Below are 17,833 nucleotides of genomic sequence, written 5' to 3'. Positions count from 1 at the left end.
AAAGATACCTGCAGCCCAACAATCATGGCAACACTAAGCACAATAGCAAAGACAGGGAAGCAACTTAAGTGTACAAGGACAGAGGAGTGGTTACAGAAGACGGGGTATATATACACAATACAATATTACTTAGAAATAAACAAGGATGAAATCATGCCATTTCCAGTTACAGGGAAGAAACCAGAGATTATCACACTAAGTGAAGTAAGTGAAACAGGAAGGAGAGGTATCATAGGAGATGATTTCTGGTGGAATCTAAAAATGGATACAAATGAATATCATTACAAAAGAGAAACAGCCTCACAGACTTAGAGAAGAATCTCATGGTTACTAAAAAAGAAAGTTGGGGGGAGCAGGGAGAAATTAGCTGATTCACATCAATATATGCACCTTAAAACAGGTGCTGAAAGGCTCTCACTAGTCACAAGTCCCACGGGGCTATAAATGACACCTGCCCTCAAGCAAGGTCCTAGCGTAAATCATCATAAAAGAATTCCGAACAGGGCCAAGTTTCAAGAAGCCAGATTCAAGAGGCAAATTGTACTCACAATTTAGGTGTAAAATAAAAGCACTGGAAAGATACTCCCCATAAAGTCATTAAATCAATGCCAAGCAAAACTACAGTGAGGTATCACCTCACACTGGCCGCAGTGTGTGCTGTGCGCTCAGCCGTGTCCGACTCTTTGTGACCCCATGCGCTGTAGCCTGCCAGGCTCCCCGTCCATGGAATTCTCCAGGCGAGAATACTGGACTGGGTTGCCATTTCCTCCTCCACTGGTCACAACAACCACCATCAAAAAGATCTCCAGAAATAAATACTGCAGAGGATGTACGGAAAAGGGAATCCTCCAAAAGTCCTGGTGGGAATGTGAATGGTGAAGCCGCGATGGAAAACAGCACGGAGGTTCCTTGAAACACTAAACCCAGAGGTGTCATATGATCCTGAGATCCCACTCCCAGGCTCACATCTGGAGGAATTTATCATTTGAAATGACATGTGCACCCCAGTTTTCAAGGTAGAACGATTTACAATAGCCAAGACACAGAAGCCAATAGAAAATCCACTGACAGAAAAATGAACACTAGCCGGTAGGTCTATGCACTGGAATACTACTCAGCCACGAGGCAGAAAAAATAATGGCATTGGCTGTAGCACAGATGGGCTGAAAAATTTTCATACTAAGTGAGGTAAATCAGAGACAAAAAGTCAAATATCGCAAGATATCACATACAAGTGGAATCTGTAACTTCATACCAATGAACTAATTTACGAAACAAATGGATTCACAGACTGAGAAAACCAAATTATGACTATCAAAAGAAGGTTAAAAGGGAGGAATAAATTAAGAGTTTTGGATTAAAATATACACACTAATCTATCAAATTGATAATCAAATATGACCTACTTAATAGAATAAGGAACTCAAAACACTAGCAACCTGTATGAGGGAAAAAATGGAAAAACAATAGATACACCTCTATGTAAAACTGAATCAAGTTCCTGTACATCTAAAGGCAAGAAAACAATGGAAATCAACTTGATTGCACTGTAAAATAAAAATTAAATTATACATTAAATTATCTGAGTTTGGTGTAGGGGAAACCAGACTGTGGAGACCCTATGAATTAGACATGTGATATGCTGTGAAATGAATAAGACACCATCAAAGGTTTTCACTCAGCAGAACACAGAGCAGCAACTCGCTCAAAGGTCCTGACCTCAGATGAAATCGACAAGAAGAGAGAAGAAAAAGGACCACGGATTAATCAGGGCAACAGCCTCAGTTCAGAGGTTGAGAATCTCAGAGGGGACGAGATACTGCAGATAAAGAGCAGACAGGGGGTCTCTGGATACAGGTTCCTGACCCACATGGATGGGGTGAGACCCACACAATCTCCAGACCAAGCACCTGGGGACACATGTCCACAGTCTCCAAGGTGACACCACCTCCCCAGGCTGTGCACCTGGGGTCACACAACCGTTGGTTAGAACTCCATGTCTCTGCTAATTGGGCCCCCAAGATAAAAACAAGTGGGTTTCTGTAACCTCCAGGGATGGTAGGAAGAAGTGTAGGGTCAGTCTCCTCTCCCCACATTTATCCCAGAGAAGTTCTCTTTTCCCTTTGGTTCTGTGTGATATTGACCATTTTTATAGCATCATGATAATGTTGGACACACACCTTGGTTCTGGCAGGCTTGGTCCTTTCTTTTCCCACTGAAGTGTTGAGAAAACACACCAGACGCAGGGCTGGAAGACGAGGGGCAGGTCTGGTCTCTGCTGAGTAGAGACGGTTGGCCTGAAGGCGATCACAGCAGCAACCTCACCTGCTGCCCATTGACTCCTTGCCTGATCCATGTGCCCTGCAATCAATTCACCAGGTCAACCCGCCTCCCTATTCAACCTGAATGTGCTGGAAAATTGGAATAATTACTAGGTAGCCCACCTGAGGAGTGTCCAGGAACCCCAGGGAAAGTGAAAAGCAGGGGGAAAGACTCAGCTCACGGCAGCACTGACCCCTGGGAGGGCCATGGAACCCCCTCAGAGAAGAGCACGTTACCCAGAGAAGCCACCTCAGCTCCAGACCCCAGACATCTGAGCGCTGGCATTCAGACGCAGGCCAGGTCCTACCCAGGTCTCCAGTACTAGCACACAGAACAGGGTCAGGTGTAAATATTCTCATTGTAGAAAGCACATGGTTACATCTAAATATTATCAGTGTAGACAGGACTTGGAGAGGTCTAAATCCGCCATGTAGACAGAACTTGGTCAGGTTAAAAATAGCTTAAAGCTGCTCTCCCAGGACACACAGGTCACACACATGCAGGGTCCCTCACTGTTGAACAGGGGGACACACCCTCATGTTGACTAGCATGTACATTTCTTGGAAAAGAAAACATCACTGGCCTCCACACTTCATCCACATCAGAAAACTGAAAGAATCTGTGGCATTAAACATTTCAACAGGCAAAACAAAGCTGTTACCAGTTTCTCTGGTCACGCGATGGCCAGGATCCAGGGGAGAGCCAGGAATTTCTTAGAGTGCAGCCCAGTGTCCTGTAAAGACAGACAGGAAGTGGCCTGATTCCAGGATGCAAGGCTTCCAGCAGGAGACAGCCACACTGGAAGACTTCCGGAAAAGTATATTCTTTATCAGAGTATATAAAAATGTATTGTTGAGATTACAAGCATGCTAGTTATTGTTTGTAAACCTACAATATTCTTAAAAGTTTGATACCTTAATCTTTGCAGTTCCCATTGGTTCCTTTGGTTCAGACTTTCTAGGTAGAAGCAAGCCATCATTTCAAATTAGCTTCTTCTAATTCTGTTATTTGTTATTATATGAATTAAAGCACACAGTAGAGAAAAAAAATTCCTGCAAATGATTAGTGATTCAAAGAGCAAATGAGCTGCACGTACTTTCTCTAACAGTTTCGTTTTTCCCCCATGAAGAAAACAGAAAAAAACAGGCCCCCGGATTTTTTGCTTCTCAATTCAAACTGAGCTAAAATGAAATTGATATTCACATCAACAGTAATAGTTGTTGAGGTTTGAAATGTCATACCAGTGTAACAGAGACTGGAGAAAAGAGAATGCTCCTACACTACTGGAGGGAAACATCTTAAAGCTGAAATTCAAACTGGATTTAATTATCATAGTATGTGGTTACATGCAGTATGAACCAAGAGTCTAAATATAGCAGGCAATAAAAGACAAATTTGATACTTCACATGTGAGAGTAAAGGTTGCTTATCAGATCTGTAGCTGGTATGCACAGGTTCTTTTAGAATACTGCATGAATTATGTATTATATATAATAATATATATAATATAATACTTTTTGAATTATATCTTTGTCTGAATGTATGGCTAAGAGTGGGATTGCTGGATCATATGGTAACTCTAGTTTTAGTTTTTTGGGGAACCGCCAGACTGTTATCTGCAGGGACTGCACCAATTTACATTCCCACCAACAGTGTAAGAGGGTTCCCTTTTCTCCATACCCTCTGCAACACTTTTTATTTGGAGATTTCTTAATGATGGCCATTGTACCAGTGTGAGGTTGTACCTCCTTGTAGTTTTGATTTGCGTTTCTCTAATAAGTGATGAGTATCATAGGATGAATGTTTAATTTTCGGATGTGTAAAGTCCATTAAGTGTAACATGTCAAGTTGACAATTTTTTTTCCCACAGATTGCTGCTGCTGCTGCTAAGTCACTTCAGTCATGTCCAACTCTGTGTGACCCCATAGACGGCAGCCCACCAGGCTCCCCGGTCCCTGGGATTCTCCAGGCAAGAACACTGGAGTGGGTTGCCATTTCCTTCTCCAATGCATGAAAGTGAAAAGTGAAAGTGAAGTCGCTCAGTCGTGTCCGACTCTTCACGACCTCATGGACTGCAGCCCACCAGGCTCCTCCATCCATGGGATTTTCCAGGCAAGAGTACTGGAGTGGGGTGCCATTGCCTTCTCCCACAGATTAGGGTTTATTAAATATTTAGTTATTTTCTTTCTTCACAGTCTAACTACAGAGACATGTGTTACCATGTTACTCAAGGCGTACTCAAGGCAAGAGACCCGAGTTTGACCCATGGGTCAGGAAGATTCCATGGAGACGGGAATAGCTACCCACTTCAGTATTCTTGCCTGGAGAATTCCATGGACAGAGGAGCCTGGTGGGTTACAGTCCATGGGGTCACAAAGGGTCAGACACAACTGAGCAACTGAGCACACACACATGCTTCTTTGGCAGATTTAGAACCTGTATTGATCCCTCTAAAGGGACTGACCATTCCATTTGAGCTATAACAGTTTTCCTTGGTGATACAGCTCGACCTCTTTCTGTATGATTATGTCAGCTGTTAATAACTTTTCAGGATTCTATAGGATTATTAGCCCTGTAATAGCAAAACATATGTTTTCAAGTTACATCAGGACATAGGGGTTAGGAGCCTAAGGGAGTTTCTGCAGATTTTTCTGTCCTGACATCAAGGCCCCTTCCCAGTTTTATGACAGAACAATTTCCAGAGACTGGATGAGCTTCATCATTGGCAGGGATCAATGCAGAATGAAAGTGTCAGAATTCTTGTGTAAGAATTAAAAGAACATGGATGTTGACAACACAGCCTTAAACCAAGCACGGAGCCCTTCTAAGTGCAGGAGCCCCTGACACTGTGCGGGGTGTGTGTCCATGAAGACAGCCCCAGAAAAGGCTTCTGTTTTCACAGAGCCAATTTTATGTAGTGGTGTGTTAAATGGATTTATAACTTCAAATATTTGTATCAGTGATGTGTGGACTCTTTTTTTTTTTCTATTGAAAACTGGTACATTTTTAATTGAGCCATAGTTTTATGTTCTTGTGTTACTTATATAATATTATTTGTATAGGTATATATTACACATAAACACAACTATATACATACTCTTTCTCAGATTATTAGGTTTCAGATTCAGTTCAGGTTTCAGATTAGGTTATTACAAATATTGAGCATAGCTCCCCATATTATACAGTAGTTATTTATTTTATATGTAACAGTGTGTATTTGTTAATACCAAATTCCTAATTAATTCTCCACCTCTTTCCCCTTTGGTATCCCTAAGTTCGTTTTGTATGTCTGAAACGGTTTCTGTTTTGTCAAGAAGTTTTTTTGCATCATCGTTTAGATTTCACTGATAACTGATATCATATGATATTTGTATTTTTGTGTCTTCACTTAATATTCTAATCTCTAGGTCCATCCACTTTGCTGAAATGGCATTATTTCATTTTTCATGATGAATAATATTCCATTATTTACTCTATGCTATGTGGACTCTTGATTCAGGCCTTACAGATGTTAGGGACAGACCTGTCAGCATGAAGTTCCTCTCATGGTGAGGGCTAAACCACGATTCCCCAGAAGAATCCTACCTCATGGTCTGGGCCTACCAGGAAGAATTCATCTTTTGACACGGAGCTCCTTGATCACTTTCACAGCAACATCCTCCTGCCCCTTCCACTTGGCCTGATGGACCGCTCCAAACTGTCCCAGGCTCTTCAACAGGGTTATCTCTTCACTTTGGAGTTCCCAGATTCTGAATAAGGTAAGAAAGTCATACTTTAGGATGACAATAGAAGGTTTGGGGGCTAACAGCTTCACAAGTGACTTCCTCCCCAACGAAAATTTAACACTGATGAAGAAAGATGAAGGACAGCACAATTTTTAAGTTGCTCATTTAGAAAGAAAACCCTTGGCAATGTGGTCTTAGGACCTGTTAGACAACATGATATCATCACTAGAACAATATTGCTCCTGAAATAGCTACAATTAGTGACATGCAAGGTTCAGTTCAGTTGCTCAGTTGTGTCCAACTCTTTGCAACCGCATGGACTGCAGCACGCCAGGCTTCTCTGTCCATCACCAACTCCCAGAGCTTGCTCAAACTCATGTCCATCAAGTTGGTGCCATCCAACCATCTCAGTCGTCCCCTTCTCTTCCTGCCTTCAATCTTTCCCGCATCAGGGTCTTTTCCAATAAGTCAGCTCTTCACATCAGATGGACAAAGTATTGGAGTTTCAGCTACAGCATCAGTCCTTCCATTGAATATTCAGGACTGATTTCCTTTAGGATGGACTGGTTTGATCTCCTTATTCTCCTGCCTTGAGAGTCTCCAAGGGACTCTCAAGAGTCTTCGCCAACACCGCAGTTTGAAAGCGTCAATTCTTCTGCACTCAGCTTTCTTTATAGTCCAACTCGCACATCCATACATGACTACTGGAAAAACCATAGCTTTGACTAGATGAACCTTTGTTGGGAAAGTAATGTCTCTGCTTTTTAATATGCTGTCTAGGTTGGTCATAGCTTTTCTACCAAGGAGCAAGCGTCTTTTAATTTCATGGCTGCAGTCACCATCTGCAGTGATTTTGGAGCCCCCCAAAATAAAGTCTCTCACTGTTTCCATCGTTTCCCCATCTATTTGCCATGGAGAAGACTCTTGAGAGTCCCTTTGACTGCAAGGAGATCAAACCAGTCAATCCTAAAGGAAATGAGTCCTGAATATTCAGTGGAAGGACTGATGCTAAAGCTGAAACTCCAATGCTTTGGTCACCTGACGTGAAGAACTGACTCCATGGAAATGACCCTGATGCTGGGAAAGATTGAAGGCAGGAGAATAAGGGGACGGCAGAGGATGAGATGGTTGGATGGCATCACTGACTCAATGGACATGAGTTTGAGCAAGCTCCGAGAGATAGTGAAGGACAAGGAAGCCTGACATACTGCAGTCCACAGGGTCACAATGAGTCAGACATGACTTAGTGACTAAATAACCACAATAAAGAATGTAAAACTTTCATAAAATCAGAAAGTTTCCTATAATTAAAAACTTCATGAAAATAAAAACTTCATCAAATTAAAAGCTTCAAAATATTAAAAATTACAGAATTATTTATAAAATTAAAAATTTATACTCTATGAAACACCTTATTCAGAAAACCAAAAGATGAACCACAGACTGGAAGAGACTATTTCCAAAAAACATATCATAGGAAGGATCTGTACTCAAATCATACTAAAGAGACCCTTAAAAATTCATTAAGATTGAAAAATACACCTCGCCAACGAATATAAGCAAGTATGTATCTAGATATTTGTATCAACCTATAGAGAATTGCTTATATCTCTGTGTAGATAGACGTTTACATCTCTATGTAGATAGATATTTATACCTCTTGGTAAATAAATATTTTTATTGCTACATAGATAGTCTGTAAAATTAGTAGCTTCCAGTAAATTTAAATTTTCCATATAATTAAAACTTCCATATAATTAATAACTTTCATAAATTGAATAATTCATAAATAACTTTCATGGAATAACATTCATACAATTACTGAATTCTAATTATTTACTTTCATACAATTAAAAACTTCCTCAGAAAATTAGAAAATTCCCCTGAAAGTTAAATACTGCCTTAAAAAAATTAAAATTATGTATAAATTTAAAAACTTATACTCAGTGAAACACCTATTCAGAAAATGAAAAAATGAACCACAAACTGGAGAGACTATTTCTAAAACACACATCAGATAAAGATCAGTACTCAAATTTTACCAAAAAACCCCATTAAAATTTGGTAAGGATTGAAACCTGGAGAAGGAAATGGCAATCCACTCCAGTACTATTGCCTGGAAAATCCCATGGACAGAGGAGCCTGGTAGGCTACAGTCTATGGGGTTGCAAAGAGTCGGACACGACTGAGTGACTTCACTTTCACAAGGATTGAAACACACACTTGGCCAAAAAATAAGCAGTAAATAAGGAAGGATGGACAGACTAGGGTGGGGTAGAGACAGGGCTGAGATGCTAACCCTAGGATCTGACAGCCCCACACCTGGGCGGACATCCAGAGAAAACCACCGTTCAAAACCTCACGTGCACCCAACCGTCACTGCGGCATTGCTTACAGCAGCCAAGACACAGAGCCAGCGGGATGCCCAGCAGCAGGCTAACGCTTAAAGAGGTGTGGTTCACGTCGATAACGGACTACTCCTCACCCAAGAAAAACTGCTGCTGAAACTGAAGTTAAGTCACTGCTAGCCATGGGGATGGACACGGAAGAGCATACACCAAGTGAAGTCAGCTGGACAGAGAAAGGCAACACTGTATGACATCCATCCTAGGCAAAATAAAAATGCAGATACAAGGAACTAATTTACAAGACAGAAAGATACTCTGAGATTTCAAACACAGAGGAAGCCCCAAAAAATGAAGAGCAGGGTTTTATTGCCTGCCTGCCTTCTTTCCACATGGGCAGAAAATGTGTATCTGTAATAGATACTCCACAAGGACCTGATGATTACCACAGTGAACTTTACTTGATTTTCTGCAATATCCCCTACGACAAAGAATTGGGGTGGGGGGAAAGAAGGCTTTCTGAATATGTCACAAGTGACTTGGGTGGCTGTACACTGCCAACAAGCACAAAACTGAAAATCAACTATAATCCAACAACTCATCTCATGATATTAAAGAAAAGGAAAGGAAAGGAATTACTAGTTTATGCCCTGCCAATATAGGAGATAGAAGAGACACAGGTTAGATCCCTTGGGTCAGGAAGATCTCCTAGAGGAGGGCATGGCAAACCACTCTAGTATTCTTACCTGGAGAATCCCATGGACAGAGGAACCTGATGGGTTACAGTTCATAGGGTCGCAAAGAGTTGGATATGACTGAAGCGACTTAGCACACACACATTCCCTGCCACCTCCTTAGTGAAAGTGAAGTCGCTCAGTCATGTCCAACTCTTCGCGACCCCATGGACTGTAGCCTACCAGGCTCCTCAGTCCATGGAATTTTCCAGGCAAGAGTACTGGAGTGGGTTGCCATTTCCTTCTCCAGGGGATCTTCCCAATCCAGGGATGGAACCCGGGTCTCCCGCACTGCAGGCAGACGCTTTACCGTCTGAGATTATCCTGCTAGCCACCTCCTTAACTTGGGCTAATATCCTATTCCTAGAGACTGAGCAGGCTTCATTTCCAGGGCTGGACTGGTGTGTGGTCGACACAGCATGGCAGGGTGCCCTTCATTGACACCCCTCTTAAATCTGTACTTTCTGGTTTGCCACGCTGGGGACCAGAATCCCTAGTGCACTCAAACAACGGTGGCCTAACCCTCGAGCCTCGAGGACCAGGGTAAAGTCTCCAAGTACCCAGGTCTGCTGATGCTGGGGTCCCCAACTGAAGCTTCCTTCCTGAGGGTGCAACCTCCTAGGCACTTCAGCAGGGAGTAGTGCCCACTTACAGATGGGTCTGGAGGGGAGGGGTGAAGTTTTAGGGGGAAGAAGCAATGAGACACAAACCCTTTGGTGTTTGCTCAGACACATTCCATTGTAATTCCAGCCCAGGAAGCTCTTGCCCTAATTCTCTGTTTGCAGTTGGGGTCGAAGAAGTACAGCCGCCTTGTGGACACTTCTTTTAACAGCTTGATCACCAGTTCCACAAGCACCTCCAATTCACAAGGCCGATGGGGCTGTTAGTGACGGCTGCCCTCAGCAAAGGCCCCGTGACGGTTCTGCAGAAATAAATTCCAACACAACCAACTGCCGAGAAGCCAACTGCAAAGGTGAATTTTCCTCACAGCCTTTAAGGAAACAAACCAACCCAAATGGTCACAGGACAAGATGCTCAGATTCCCTAATTATTACAAGAGGAATACCAATCAAATCGACAAGAAATCACAGTGCATCTGACAGAAGGGCAATCCTGACTGTCTGCCCTCTGTAAATAGGGGAGAGAGCCCGGAGGTGATGCAAGCCCCCTGCATGTTCCGTGGGAATGGACACTGGGAACAGCCCCAGGAAAGGACAGCCCCCAGGCCTGAAGAAAAAAATTGCGAGAGAGCAAAGCCTAGGACTTTAATACCCGCATCTGGGCCTATGTTACGAAAAACCACCATTCACACTGACAGATGCACCTCAACACGCACTGCAGTGGTACCTGAAATAGCCAAGACACAGACCCAAGAAAAGGTCCAACGACAGATTAAATCTTGAAAAAGTGTGGTACATATATATACAATTTGCTATCACTCAGACACCAAACACCGCCACTGAAGTTATGAAATTACGCCACTGGTCACCACAAGGATGGACCTTGGAGGAGCCTACACTCAGTGGAGTCAGCAACAGAGGAAGATTATAGCAGATGATGTCCCTTCAAGGCAAAATTAAGAAAAGAGGTACAGGGGAGTAATTTGCAACAGAAAAAGACACTGTGACATTCAAACACAAACAATTCATAAAAAGGGGGGGAGGGGAAATAGATATGAAATAGCATGTCGGTACTAACATATCCACAGAAATCTGGATTATCTCCTTCCATCCTTCCTATGTGCACTGAAATTTGCATCTCTAACATACCCACAGAAATCTGTACTTGTATTAAGTAACTCACAAGGATTATCTCCAGGCTTCCTTCCTTCCATGCACACATGCGCAGAAATATTTCTAACTTATATTTGGAAATCTGTCACTGTAACAGATAATCCACAAGGACTATCTCCTTCCTTCATTCCTTGCACGTATACAAAAACCTGTGTCTCTATTAGTTAGCCTATCTCTATTAGTCACCTGATGTTCAGTACAGAGAATTTACTCCACCTTGCTTAATACCCTTTGTGGCAAAAAAAAAAAATTTTTAATGTACAAATATGCTGTATGTGTCTGTCATGACTAAGTCCATTGTACACCGAGGACAAGGACAAAAATGCAAATTGACTATACTTCCACATAGTGTTGGCATGATAGTAAGAACAGAAAAGGAACAAAAAGTAATGTCTACTTTATTCCCTCTGAACATCCCTGACTTGGTATGCTATCCAATCCCTGGAACCTGCATAGGCTTGAGTCCCATTGCTGGACAGGAGTAGGGTCAAGACCGCGCGCGGCACTGTGGCCTTCATTAAGACCCCACTTAAATATGCACTGTCTGGTTGGGCCTGCCTGGGACCGGAATTCCTAGTGCCCCACAATGATGGTGGTACTCTGTTCTCGAGGATGAGGGTAAAGTCACCAAGGATCCAGGTCAGCTGTTGCTGGGGTCCCCAGGTGAAGCCTCCTTTCTGAGAGCAGCCTCTTAGGAAGCTAAGTGTGGAACTAATCCGTAGGTTAGGAGGAGTCTGGAGGGGTGGGGTGAAGCTTTACGGGGAAGAAGTAGTGAAACACAGGGCCATGGGTGTTGTGTTTGCTCAGGCACATTCCACTGTAACTCACAGCCTAGAAAATCAACTTTCCCTAAGGCTCTGGTTGCATGTGGAACCAGAGTTGGGCATGAAGGAATGCTGCCGCCTTGTGGACATTTCCTGTAACTACAACCTGACCTGTGGCGCTCACTGGCACCTTCGATTCACGAAGCTTGTGAAACATCTACTTCTGCTTTATTGACTACACCAAAGCCTTTGACTGTGTGGATCACAACAAGCTGTTGAAAATTCTTAAAGAGATGGGAATGCCAGACCACCTTACCTGCCTCCTGAGAAATTTGTATGCAGGTCAGGAAGCAAGTTAGAACTGGACATGGAACAACAGACTGGTCCCAAATTGGGAAAGGAGTACATCAAGGCTGTATATTGTCACCCTGTTTATTTAACTCATATGCAGAGTACATCATGAGAAACGCTGGGCTGGAAGAAGCACAAGCTGGAATCAAGATTGCCCAGAGAAATATCAATCACCTCAGATATGCAGATGACACCACCCTTATGGCAGAAAGTGAAGAACTAAAGAGCCTCTTGATGAAAGTGAAAGAAGGGAGTGAAAAAGTTGGCTTAAAGCTCAACATTCAGAAAACTAAGATCATGGCATCTGGTCCCATCACATCACAGCAAATAGATGGGGAAACAATGACAGACTTCCTGACAAGATTTTCTTGCGCTCCAAAATCACTGCAGACGGTGACTGCAGCCATGAAATTAAAAGACTCTTGCTCCTTTAGAAGAAAAGTTATGACCAACCTAGATAGCATATTTAAAAGCAGAGACACTACTTTGCCAACAAAGGTCTGTCTAGTCAAAGCTATGGTTTTTCCAGTAGTCGTGTATGGATGTGAGAGTTGGACTATAAAGAAAGCTGAGCGCCGAAGAATCGATGCTTTTGAACTGTGGTGTGGCAGAAGACTCCTGAGACTCCTTTGGACAGCAAGGAGATCAAACCAGTCCATCCTAAAGGAAATCAGTCCTGAATATTCATTGGAAGGACTGATGCTGAAGCTGAAACTCCAATACTTTGGCCACCTCATGCGAAGAGCTGACTCACTGGAAAAGACCCTGATGCTGGGAAAGATTGAAGGCAGGAGAAGAAGGGGATGACAGAGGATGATATGGTTAGATGGCATCACCAACTTGATGTACATGAGTTTGAGCAAGCACTAGGAATTGGTGACGAACAGAGAATCCTGGCATTCTTCAGTCCATGGGGTCACAAAGAGTTGGACACGACTGAGCGACGCAACTGAACTTCAGGGCTGTTAATGACCGCTGCCCTCAGGAAAGGTCCTGGGGTGGGTTTATAGATATAAATTCAAAAACACAACTGACTTTCAAGAAGCCAATTGCAAAAGTAAATTTTCCTCACACCCTTTAATTAAAAAAAAAAAAAAAAAGATGGCCACAGGACAAGACACTCAGCATCCCTAATTATTATAGGAGGAATGCCAATCAAAATGACAACAAGAAATCAAACCCCATCTGACAGAATATCCTGAGTGTCTGCAAACATTACCTGGGGGAGAGAGCCGGGGGATAATGCAAGCCCCGTACACGTTCCATGGGAAGGGACATTGGTAACAACACCTAGAAAGGACAGCGCCCCCCCCCCCCACAAGGTGGAAAATATTTTCAAGAAAGTATAGCCTAGGATTTTAATGCTCACACGTGGGTCTATGTTACGAAAAACTATTCAAAATGACAAATGCACCCCAACACTCACTGCAGTGATACTTCCAGTAGCCAAGACAGAGCCCCAAGAAAAGTTCCATCAACAGACTAAATCTGAAAGAAATGTGGTACATATATACAATGTGCTATTACCTGGACAGAAAAACTTCCACTGCAATTATGAAATTATGCCACGAGTTGGCACAGGGATCATACACTAAGTGAACTCAGCAACAGAGGAAGAAAATAGCGGATGATGTCACTTTTAGACAAAAGAGATACAGGGGAAGTAATTAACAACACAAAAAGAGACTCTAAGATTCAAACACAAATCAAGAATTCAAAAAAAAAGAAAAAAGGAAAGGGCCAGGGATGAATTAGGAGGTTGGTACTAACGTACACAGAAATTTGTAACTGTAATAGAAGGAGTAGAATGAAAAAGCCCACTTAAAACGAAATATTAAGAAAACTAAGACCATGGCATCTGGGCCCATTACTTTATGGCAGACAAAAGGGAAAAGGTAGAAGCAGTGACAGATTTCCTCTTCTTGGGCTCTAAAATCACTGCAGATGGTGTCTGCAGCCAGGAAATCAGAAGACGATTGCTTCTTGGCAGGAAAGCTACGACAAACCTAGACAGTGAGTTGAAAAGCAGAGACATTACTCTGCTGACAAAGGTCTGTTACAGTCCAAGCTATGGTCTTCCCAGGGGTCACATCGAGTTGTGAGAGCTGGACTGTAAAGAGGGCAGAGCACCAAAGAACTTATGCCTTTGAACTGTGGTGCTGGAGAAGACTCCTGAGAGTCCTCTGGTGAGCGAGGAGATCAAACCAGTCCATCTTAAAAGAAATCAATCCTGTATACTCATTAGAAGGACTGATGCTGAAGCTCCAGTGTTTTGGTCACTTGAAGTGAACAGCGAAGTCACTGGAAAAGTCCCTGATGCTGGGAAAGATTGATGGCAGAAGGAGAAGAGGGCATCAGACCATGAGACGGCTGGACGGCAATAGACACGAACTTGGACAAACTCCGGGAGATGGTGAGGGACAGGGAGGCCTGCATGCTGCAGTCCACGGGGTTACACAAAGTTGGACACTGTGGACAACAGAACAACAATAAGTAATCCACAAGGATTATCTCCTGCCTGCCTTCCTTCCTTGCACATATATACAGAAATATTTATCTCTAACGTATACATGGAAATCTGTTGTTGTAACAGGTAACCCGCAAGGACTATCTCCTTCCTTCATCCCTTGCACATGTACCAAAAAAAATCTATATATAATAGATACTCCACAGAGACCTGATGTTCAGCACAGAGAACTGTTCTACATCTTGTTCAATAACCTCTGTGGCAAATGAATAACCCGCAAGGACTATCTCCTTCCTTCATCCTTTGCACATGTACCAAAAAAAATCTATATATAATAGATACTCCACAGAGACCTGATGTTCAGCACAGAGAACTGTTCTACATCTTGTTCAATAACCTCTGTGGCAAATGAATCAAAAGTACAAATATCCTGTATGTGCATATCATAAGTGAATCAGTCCATTGTACACTGAGGACAAGCACAAAACTGCAAATCAACTATATTTCAACATAGCATTGGCAAGAGATTAAAGAAAAGGAACAAAAATAATGCCTAGTTTATTCCCTCCAACCTCCCTGACTTGGGATGCTATTACATCCCTCGAACCTGAATAGGCTTGAGTCCCACTGCGGACAGGGATGGGGTCAAGACAGCCTGGCACTGTGGCCTTCACTGAGACCCCACTTGTACTGTCTGGTTGGACCTGCCTGGGACCAGAAGCCCTAGTGAGCCCCAATGATGGCGGCCCGATCCTCTGGCCTGGAGGACCAGGGTCAAGTCACCAAGGATCCAGGTCAGCTGTTGCTGGGTCCCCAGGTGAAGCCTCCTTTCTGAGTTCAGCCTCTTGAGAAGCTCAGCATGGATTTATTAAATAAGGATTTATTAAATATTTACTTATTTCTTTTCTTAGTCTAACTTTAGGTACATGCGTTTTCATGTAACTCAAGGCAATGAGCTCAGTTATGCATCTTTGAGCGGTTTTAAAGACCTGCATTGCTCCCTATAGAGGAAAGGCTTGTGTTGGGACCAAGGTCCATCTCTCAGTAAAAGCTGTTCCTTGAGCAAATTCAGTCAGTGCAGGGGGCACATGGTGAGACCACCATGCCAACTGACATCTCAGGCCTCAGAGTGACCATTCCATTTGAGGGTGAAAGGTTTGCCCTGGTGATACAGTTATACCTCTTTCTTTATGACCAGTTGAGTTGTTAATGACTTTTTTAGGATTCTATAGGAAATCAACCCTGCATATTCATTGGAAGGACTAATGCTGAAGCTCCAATACTTTGGTAACCCTAATGATGTGAAGAGCAGACTCATTAGAAAAGCACCTGATGCTGGGAAAGACTGAAGGCAGGAGGAGAAGGGGACAAAAGAAGACAATTGGTGATGGCATCACCAATTCAATGGACATGAATTTGAGCAAGCTCCAGGAGACGGTGAAGGACAGGGAAGCCTGGCATGTGGCAGTCCATGGGGTCGCAAAGAGTCGGACACGACTAAGCGACTGAACTGAACTGAATAGCAAAATGTATGTTTTAAAGTTACATCAGGACACAGGGTTTATATCCTGAGCCTAAGGGAGTTTCTGCAGATTTTTCTATTCTGACATCAAGGCCTCGTCCCCAGTTTTACGACAGCACAATTGCCAGAGGCTGGATGAGCTGCATCGCTGGCAGGAATCAGGGCAGAATGGCGATGTCAGAATCCCTGTGCAAGGATTATTAACAATGTGGGTTCTGACAACACAGCATTAAACCAAGCAGGGAGCCCTTCTAAGTGCAGGAGCCCCCGACACTGTGCCCCTGAAGTCAGCCTCAGCCAAAGACTTCTGTTCACATAAAGCCAATTTTGTGTAATGGTGTGTTACATTGATTTACAACTTCAAATATTAGTATCAGTGATATGCTGACCCATTTCTATGGAAAACTGGTGCATTTTAATTGAAGAGTAGTTGTTTTATGTGTTTGTGTTAGTTTCAGGTGTATAGCAAAGTCATTCAGTTATGTATACATATATACTACATATATATAGTACCTAGTATACACTATATGTATTATATATAATACATATATATATAAAGACATACCCACATACATGCTCTCCGATTATTAGGTTTCAGATTACCAGGTTATTACAAATATTGAATAGAGTTCCCTGTGCTATACAGTAGGGCCTTGGTTATCAACTTTATATATAGTAGTGTATATCTGTTAACCCCAAACTCCTAATTAATCTCCTATCCCTCTTCTCTTTGGTAACCCTAAGTTTGTCATCTATGTCTGAGACTGTTTTGTCAAGAAGTTCATTTGCATCATAGTTTAGATTTCATGCATAAGTGATAATAGCTATTTGTCTTTCTGTGTCTTCACTGAATATGCTAATCTCTAGGCCCACCCACGTTGAGGAAATGGCATGATTTCACTTTTTATGGCTGAGTAGTACTCCATTGTAATTCTATGATGGTGGACTCTAGATTCAGGCCTTACGGATATTAGGGACAGACCTGTCAGCATGAAGGTCCTCTCAAGGTGAGGGCTAAACGACGATTCCCCAGAAGAATCCTACCTCGTGGTCTGGGCCTCCGGGAAGAATTCATCTTCTGACACGGAGCTCCTGATCACCTTCACAACAACATCCTCCTGCCCCTTCCACTTGCCCAGATGGACCGCTCCAAACTGGCCACTTCCCAGCTCCTTCAACAGGGTAATCTCTTCACTTTGCAGTTCCCAGATTCCTAGTGAGGCAAGACAGGCATACTTTAGGGTGAGAATAGGGGGCTTTGGGGCTCACAGCTTCACAAGTGACTTCCTCTCCAATGAGAACTTAACGTTGACAAGATGAAAGATGATAAGAGCTTTTTAGGTTGCTCAGTTAAAAAGAAAACCCTTGGCAATGTCTTCTTAGGACCTGTTAGACAACGTGATATTTGCACCAAAGCAACATTGCTCCTGAAATAGCTACAACTCGTGACAAAAAGGTTAGCATTAAAAAATCTTTGCCAACCAGAGGCTCTCGGAAAAATCTGATGACAAAATGTGCTTATTGCCCTTAGCTCGGTAAGGGCTAGGGTTAGTTAGATTAATTGGCTTGACTTGACTAATAAGTTCTTGGAAAGCAAAACTTAAAAGAGAAAAGCTGCTTTATGTGATTCTTTAAATTCTCATCAAAATTAGTTTTGTGATATAATTTTTTTTAATTTCCCATTTTTATTTTGCTAAATTTTCTCTTTTTGATAACTTTATTATTGTTGTAGATAGTCATCAACAATTATTTAAGTGGAAGTACAGTTTATTTACAACACTAAATTATTTTTATGTGTACAAAATGTGAT

The 17,833-nt window shown here is 42.6% G+C and overlaps 1 long non-coding RNA gene across 3 annotated transcripts in view; it reads right to left on the bottom strand.

Moving 5' to 3' along the window:
• Nucleotides 1-17,833, bottom strand: part of LOC123333797 — a 57,973-nt gene continuing 40,140 nt past the window's right edge. The window contains exons 3-7 of one of the 3 annotated variants that reach the window (XR_006551367.2): nt 17,068-17,236; nt 5,908-6,071; nt 2,984-3,055; nt 2,559-2,643; nt 1-2,361 (exon numbers count right to left, since the gene is read on the bottom strand). This is a non-coding gene — a long non-coding RNA (uncharacterized LOC123333797). Of the gene's footprint in view, nt 2,644-2,983; nt 3,056-5,907; nt 6,072-17,067; nt 17,237-17,833 lie in introns of all 3 variants that reach the window. The other 2 variants (XR_006551368.2, XR_006641129.1) reach the window with 2 other exon arrangements.

The sequence above is a fragment of the Bubalus bubalis genome, chromosome 5 (genome assembly GCF_019923935.1).
Source record: "Bubalus bubalis isolate 160015118507 breed Murrah chromosome 5, NDDB_SH_1, whole genome shotgun sequence".
NCBI classification, from domain to species: Eukaryota; Metazoa; Chordata; class Mammalia; order Artiodactyla; family Bovidae; genus Bubalus; species Bubalus bubalis.
This window is presented reverse-complemented; position numbering and strand designations above follow the sequence as displayed.